Source organism: Octodon degus, unplaced genomic scaffold (assembly GCF_000260255.1).
Source record: "Octodon degus isolate 3935 unplaced genomic scaffold, OctDeg1.0 scaffold00247, whole genome shotgun sequence".
Classification (NCBI taxonomy): domain Eukaryota; kingdom Metazoa; phylum Chordata; class Mammalia; order Rodentia; family Octodontidae; genus Octodon; species Octodon degus.
Genome location: NW_004524823.1, coordinates 2,924,405 through 2,932,201, shown reverse-complemented (window position 1 = coordinate 2,932,201; position 7,797 = coordinate 2,924,405).

Sequence of the window (7,797 nt, the reverse complement as noted above, 5' to 3'; positions counted from 1 at the left end):
CATAGCAACCTATCAGTTACAAGGATTATATAGCATTCTGCAAGGTGATAAAGATTTAAATTCTCCCAGACAGCTCACAGAAGAAGCTAAGCAGGAACTAAAATTAATTGAAAAATGTCTTCACTCAAGATAGTGTTTCAGAATTGACATTACTCAACCTCTTTATTTGTATTACAAACCCCTCATTCTCCTACAGGGATATTAGGACAATGTATTAATAAGGTTCTTTCCCCTATGGAGTGGCTGTTTTTGCTGAATCAAGTAGTAAAAACTCTCCAGTTATATGTAGAACAGATAGCAAAAGTAGTGACCATGGGAAGAGGTAGAGCATGTCAGCTTTTTGGACATGATCCAGATGTTATTGTAGTCCCACTAGATGCTCAACAAAGATGGACATTGCTCCAAACTGCCTTATTCTGGCAGGTGGCATTTGCCCAATTCCTAGGGACCATAGACAATCACTACCCAAGTGATCCTCTCTTGCAATTCTTCCTTTGCACCTCTATTATTCTTCCTAAAGTTACCCAATTACAGCCTCTGGCAGGGGCCCCAACTTACTTTACAGATGGCTCTTCCAGAGGAAAGGCAGCTATCTGGAGCTGCTTATTCCAACACTCATTCTCTACGCAAGGAGATTCCGCACAGCGCTCAGAGATTAAGGCTATCCTCTATGTTATAGAGCAATTTGCAGATCAGGCCCTTAATATATTAAGTGACTCTTCATATGCAGTATATCTAACTCAAAAGATTGAAATTGCTTCTATTCACCCCACGTTGGGCGCCAATTGTAGGAAAATAAAGACACTAAATTGTATTTTCAATCATCGGGGAGTCAAGGGGCTCTAAGTCCAGTCATGAAGATGGCTTTCCAGAACCAAGAAAGCGACCCAGGGCCTCACCCTGTTTTTATTCAGTGGGGGAGTGGCTTGAGGAGGATTGAATGAGAATTGTGGGAAAAAGGTGATCATTGTGAGCTGAGCTAGGTGGGTGACCTACATTTACCTAAGGCCAATTGATAAACAGAAAGAAGAACTTGATTGACATGGAATTGAAAGTTTTTTTTTAAAAAAAAAAACAACTTTTTCTTCTAGCCAGCTCTGTACATAGGAAATAGGGTCAGGCTCAGTCAAAATGCAGACAGTCACTCTTCTTTCCAGGAGAGCTGCTCAGGTGGTCCTCCACAGGCTTCACAGCCATAGACCAGGTTGAACACCATCATGCCCTCTGTAGTCCTGTGTCTCTCCAGCTTAGTTGGTAAACTGAAACTGACGTAAACATCAGCTTTGGAGTTAGCTTTGTTCACTTACTAAAACTTCTTGATTTTCTGCAGTCCAATGTTTATGAATGACTTTTTCTTCTAGGCATTCTGCTCCCATGGTCTGTTTACTTCCTTTTTCTTGATTATTTTGTAGCTATTCTTTTGTTCACTTTTTAATTTATAAAGAGAGAAAGTGAGAAAACAGGGATACATTTGATCAACACTCTTGAACCAGCCTTCAGGTAAAGACTCTGTAAATTAATAGATCAGCATCTTTAAAAAATTTTATCTTCACTGTATCATTTGAAATAGTTTAAAGACTACTTGTTACATTGTTTAGTATCCCTGAACTCTGTGTTTAGAGTTTTAGGGTCAGAAGCAGGGTGGTCATCTATTGATGTTTGCTCTAATTCCAGAAAAATGAGTTAAAGCAAGCATCCTTGCGGACCTCTACATTTCCTATGTTGCCTTTTTAATTAAAAAACTTTCAATTCCATGTCAATCAAGTTGTTCTTTTACTCCTGTCACTCTCATGTTAAATTAAATGTTCATTTCTCACTGGCCATAATCATCAGAATAATTGCAGAGAGTAATAGGCAGAATTCTCTAGCCATTTTTCTTTTTCTTTTAATTTTAATTATAATTTTAATGCTTTAGATATAGGTCTCATTAATTGCCCAGGTGGGACAAGAGCTAGCAGTCTTCCTGCTGCAGCCTGAGTGCTGGGATTACACCCATGCACCACGAAGACACCTCGGTAATTCCTACATTTCCTTTCTATTTCTTCCCTTTGTCCTTCTCTGCTTCCTTTTTCCTATTTATTTATTTATTTATTTATTTTAATGAGCCAAGGTATCTTTTAAGTTGCTGAACTGCCCAAGCTACGTTCAAATTTCAAATATGCAATTCTCCTGTCCCAGCCTTCTAGTATTAACAGGTAAAATTTTTAGATGCACAGAATTGTTCTGATGGAAACTATTTAATATAAACAGGACAACTCATTGGAAAAAGGAAAATCATTGACTTTAGCACAAGAGATGTTCTATCTTGGTTTCTACTTTGAAAATTAATGAAACCAGTGTTTGGGGGCTGGGGAGATAGCTCAGTAGAATAAGCACTTACCTGGCAAGTGCAAGGGCCTTAGTTCAAGCCCCTGGTTCCACAAAACAAAAAGCAAACAAAAACAAACAAACAAAAAAACAGAGAAAAAAAAGAAACTAGTGTTTGTTTAATAATCAGACACATCTAGCAGTATTTATAAGAATCTCACAATATTTCACCCTCTACATTATCAGGTTTCTTTTTCCTTTTTTTTTTTTTTTTTCCTATTTTAAATAGGAAAAAACCCCCAAACAACTAATAAGAATAAAGGAAACATCAAAGCAATATAAAACAAACCAAAAAAAGCTACAGAATTTCAAAACAAGACAAAGTGGCAATGGCTATTATATTACATATTGTTATCATCAAATTTGTTGCTCAGATTATCGGATATAGGCATGCAAGACTAAGCAAGTAATTAATTATTAACTTTTCGCTACATGTATATTTTCCTTTGCATGTGTTGACGTGTCAAAATTATTTTACTATATCTAAAATCCCCATCTTTTCTTATCAGAACAAACAACATTTGATTTCATGGTTATTATTTCATAAATGTTTGCAAATTGGTTTAATTTCATCTTGTTTTCTTTGTACTCCCCCTTCATTTTCTTTACTTTGGAGATATTAGGTTGCAAGAAAAAGATATTGTCATGTACACTCTCTAAGAATTCAATCTAGAAAGCCAGGCAATGAAATCCAAAAGCAAGAATGAGCAGTAATAAACATTTTTATTTATTCTGCTGACTCTCAAGGACATATTTGTATAACATCTTTTATCAGTGTAGTTAACATATATAAAGATAAACTTATAGGAACAGTAAAATTTTGTTTACTGTGTTAAAGTGACAGTACCAAATTTTGATTGTACAACATTTAATGTGAATTATCTTATGATTAAATATTAAATTTCCTGGGCTAGGGATATAGTTTGGTAGTGTAAGTGCCGGCCTGGCAAGTGCAAGGACCTGGCTTTGATCCCTGGAACTGCCTGCTCTGCTATCCAGTGCTGAGCCCACCACCAAAACCAGGCATGCTTATGCCTGTAACCCAGTGCTGGGGAGGCTGAGACAGGAGGATCTTTACAAGATTGAGCTGCATGGTGAGACCCAGTGCCAAATAAATATTGCAATAAATAATTAAAAATAAAAAGATTAAATTTCCTTAATTTCCAGTATAAGTTTGCAAACAAATTATCACTTATGTAAATCATTTGGCTATAAGCTGTCAAAATGTATACATATGTGTATTTATTAAATAAAAAGTCACATATATAAAATACATACTCCGTAAGATAATGTATAAAACAACATTAAACACATACCTATGAGCCATATATAACATTTCATCTATTATAATGTATACTATATCATATATTGTACATTTATTATATATTTGTATTTTATAAGCTTGTTATGATATTCATTTATCATATATGTTTTTTCATTTTTTTTTAAGATTTCTTTTCTATTAGTACACATTTGCAATACGGGCTCCTTCCATCCATCCTGTGGAATCGCTGTGTGCTTGCCTTCTACAGTACAATCCTCTTGCTTCATCTCCCCTTGCGGACTCCCCGAGTCCTTTCCAACCTCTACAGAGACAGCCTCCTTGTTTCTCACCACCTCTCTTTTATTCTGTCCTTACATTGCTTATATTTTTGCTTTTTGTATAAGAGAAACCATGTGATACATAAACTTCTTTGTTTGATGTATTTCACTCAGTGCTATATTCTCAAGGTACATCCATTTCCTTCCACATGACTCAATTTCATCCTTCTTTTTGGCTGATATATATATATATATACATATATACATATGACATATGTATATGTATATATATATGATATATACATATGATATATATATGTATATATCATATACATATATCATACATATTACATATGCATTACATATATGCTATATTATACCTCATATGTATATATAAAACATTTTCATTATCCATCTATCTCAGCTATATCTCTTCTGGTTATTATATAAGTTTTCATTAAATATAATATACCACATATACATGAACATTAAATATAAGAGAAATTGTTGATAGCTTTTTAAAATTCTGAATTTATATCCTTAAGAACAGTTTTTAAATAGTAGTGACAATTTTAAGTGGGAACAGAAAGAAAATACTGATTGCCAAGTTCAACTTTTTGTTTAATAACAACATTAAAATACATGGCAAATGCATTTGTTATCCTTTTTGATTTAATTAAAAACATTCAACTTCCATGTAGATATATTTTGATGTTTTAAAATTATCAAATCACTTTCTCCTGCTACTCTTTCTTGAATTCATTGTATTACTCTCAGGTACTGGGGCAGTTTGAGGCTATGCTTCATTTATCCATTTAGGCCACTGTCATCCCCTACTTACTCATCTTCACTAAAATATAATTGCTAATCCTTAAAATATTTCAGAAATTAAACATTCTTTTGGTTCTAAAGTTTTTTTCCTCAGGTCCAAACTTTATTCTTCCAAACATTAAACTTGAAAATCCTATAAGCAAAATGTTTGTTTTGAAGAATTACAAACCTACTGACAAAACCAGTCAATGTACAGTGGTAAGTAATCCTTGGATTATATTTGCTATCAGAGTCAACTTGTTCTCTTTACCATCTGTCTATTATGCTTTGTGGTGACAGCTTCATTTTCTTCCTTTTTTCCTTCCTTCCTTCCTTCCTTCCTTCCTTCCTTCCTTCCTTCCTTCCTTCCTTCCTTCCTTCCTTCCTGCTTTCTTCCTTTTCCTTTGACTTTTATTAGTATGTATTTGCAGTATATAATAATTGCATTCACTGTCAGGAATTGCGACCTGTACATAACAAATTTCAATCCCCTCATGCTTTTTGTTTTTCCACAAGCAGATTAATTTATTTATTTTATAAGAACTTAGGAGTTGCTGCACCTGCCTGGTAAGGTCCAATTCCTCATTTTGATTCCTGGTACACACGAAAAGAGTTAATTATCAAATATACAGAGTGAAAAGCAGACTAATTACATCTATGCCCTTCTTATGAGAGCACAACTTCTGCTCTGGAAAGCTGATAAACCAATCTAAGCTGGATTTTTTTAGAACAAGTTGTCATGGACAAATGCACAGCTCTCCAATTTTTTTCATGTAGGCAAGGGAAAAATTCCTTCTTGCACGTGTACAAACTTGCTGGGCCGCAAGTAAGTTAAAAGCAAAACAGAAAATGATAATTGGATCTGTAGAAAAGCCACATGTGGCAAATGCATCGCACAATAGCTGGAAGTGGGTTGGGTGCTCACAGGGAAATACTTCTGATCACAGCAAACTTTTTGTAAACCAAACATTACAGGGGACATAAAGCAACCATGATGAAAACAGAACAAAAGTATAACAATATATTAACCATGTCTAAGGACAAACAAATATTCAGAGTTCTCTAAGATAGAATAGTAGCTAACCACTCATTTTCTAATACATATGGCTATATATTTATTTAATCTGCATTTATAAATAGTTGCAATTTAGTAACTTGCTGAAAGCACACTTTTTAGACCCTGCTTCTTAATAAAAATTAAAATATCTAATGTTTCTCACAGCATTTATTTCCATGTACAATCCAGGTAATTTAATTTACTTATTTTAAAAAAATAAGTACATATCTTATAAGACAATTCTGGAATATTACATCACTGAGAAGCCGTATGGTGATACACTGCATTTATGAAAGTCAATTTACTACAGGAAAAGATGTAGAAACTTGAAATTTGTCTGTGTTATTTCATAACACAGAATACTTAGTTGTAATTGTTTTGCCTTTTAAAGAATACATGGCACAATTACGTGCATTTGTTTTGCAGTTTTAGTTTTTATGCAACTTATAATATAACAGCAAAAATAGAATATTTTAGAGAACTTGCCACAGGGCCATCTAACAATTTCCTTTATTTATGCAATCTTTTGCACTTTGCTAAAAATAGAAGACGGTGATGAGAGATAATTTCATTGTAGTAGGATTATGAAATTTTAATTATATTTTGCTTTCAGTTTTTTCTTAGTGGTTATCATTTCTCTTATATAAATGTATGTGTATCTCACTCCCACAACAATGTTAAAGAAAATAAATGGAACATAACATACATGTGGGTCACACTCCTGTAAAAATGTTATGAGAAAAGAAGAACAGGCTGGCCAAATGGCTTAGCAGATGAAAATGCCTGTAAGTAGGGGCATGGGCTGGGGTTTCTATCCCCAGGCCTGCTGTGCGGGCCACACCCCCAGGGCTCCCTGAGGCGGTGGTTGAGACTGGGCATGCAGGCGCGCACCTGTAATCCCAGCTCTTGGGAGGCTGTGAACAAGTGGATCACTATGAGTCCAATCTAGCGGTGAGATCCTGTACACCCTGAAGATCCTTCCATAAAATCCAAAAAAATAGAACAAATTCTTCGTGTTAGACAAAGAATGATATATGTATACGTATATCAATTTATGATATACATTTCTGTTATGATTATAATTTTTATCAATGCTCAAGAGCAGTTTGGAATTATCTGGCTGCTTCTTTTCTCACGAACATGGTCCTGCTTCAGTGAAAGGGCACTGCTTTGTGAAGATTCATGTGTTTGCTCATTTATATTGTGTACTTTTTAATATGCATATTACAGTTAATAACTTTTAAAAAATACTATGAGTTGCTTTTGCATACATTGAGGCATGATACAACATCATATTTCCAAAGAATAAAGAAAACTGTAGCATAGTATTAACCTACCTCTATAATTCTTAAACCATTAAAAACAAGTATGTGTGTACCAATAGCAAAAATCTGGGAGTATCAGAAATTATAATTTATTATTTTGCTTTTAATTTGAAAATAATTAAAAGATGGCTTATAATTGAAATATCTTTAAGTGATTCATGCTTGTTTTATTTTGTGTTCCTATATTTTTACTACATTGTTATGAATTCTTATATCTCTATAATTCATTTTAGTTTCTTCAAACAAGAATTATATATAAATAATACACAATGGCAGAAAAACAATCTAGAGGCCGCTGCTCATCTACCAGTCACGTACTGACCAGGTGTGACTAAACACAGCCTGGGATCACCTCTAAATTCTGACACACAGCACTTCCTTGCGGGACTGTCTTGAGACTGGTTGACTCTTTGCTTCCCAGACAGGCTCTCCTTTCACATCATAGCATTTCCCTGCTCTTGTGTTTGGAAAGAAACTCTCTCCATCACTTTTGAACTGTTTTTAATTTTTTTTTCCTAAGTGTTGCTAGTTGTCTTCGGATAAAAATACCTTGTTTTCCAGAGTGTATAACATTTGTTAACAGTCAGCAGCCTTTGATTCAGTTAATGGCATTAGTCTATTTTTATGAATGGTTTATTTTACATTTCTTTGGGGGGCCTGGCCCTAGCTCAGGCCTTTAAGTGGCTGCTTCCACAA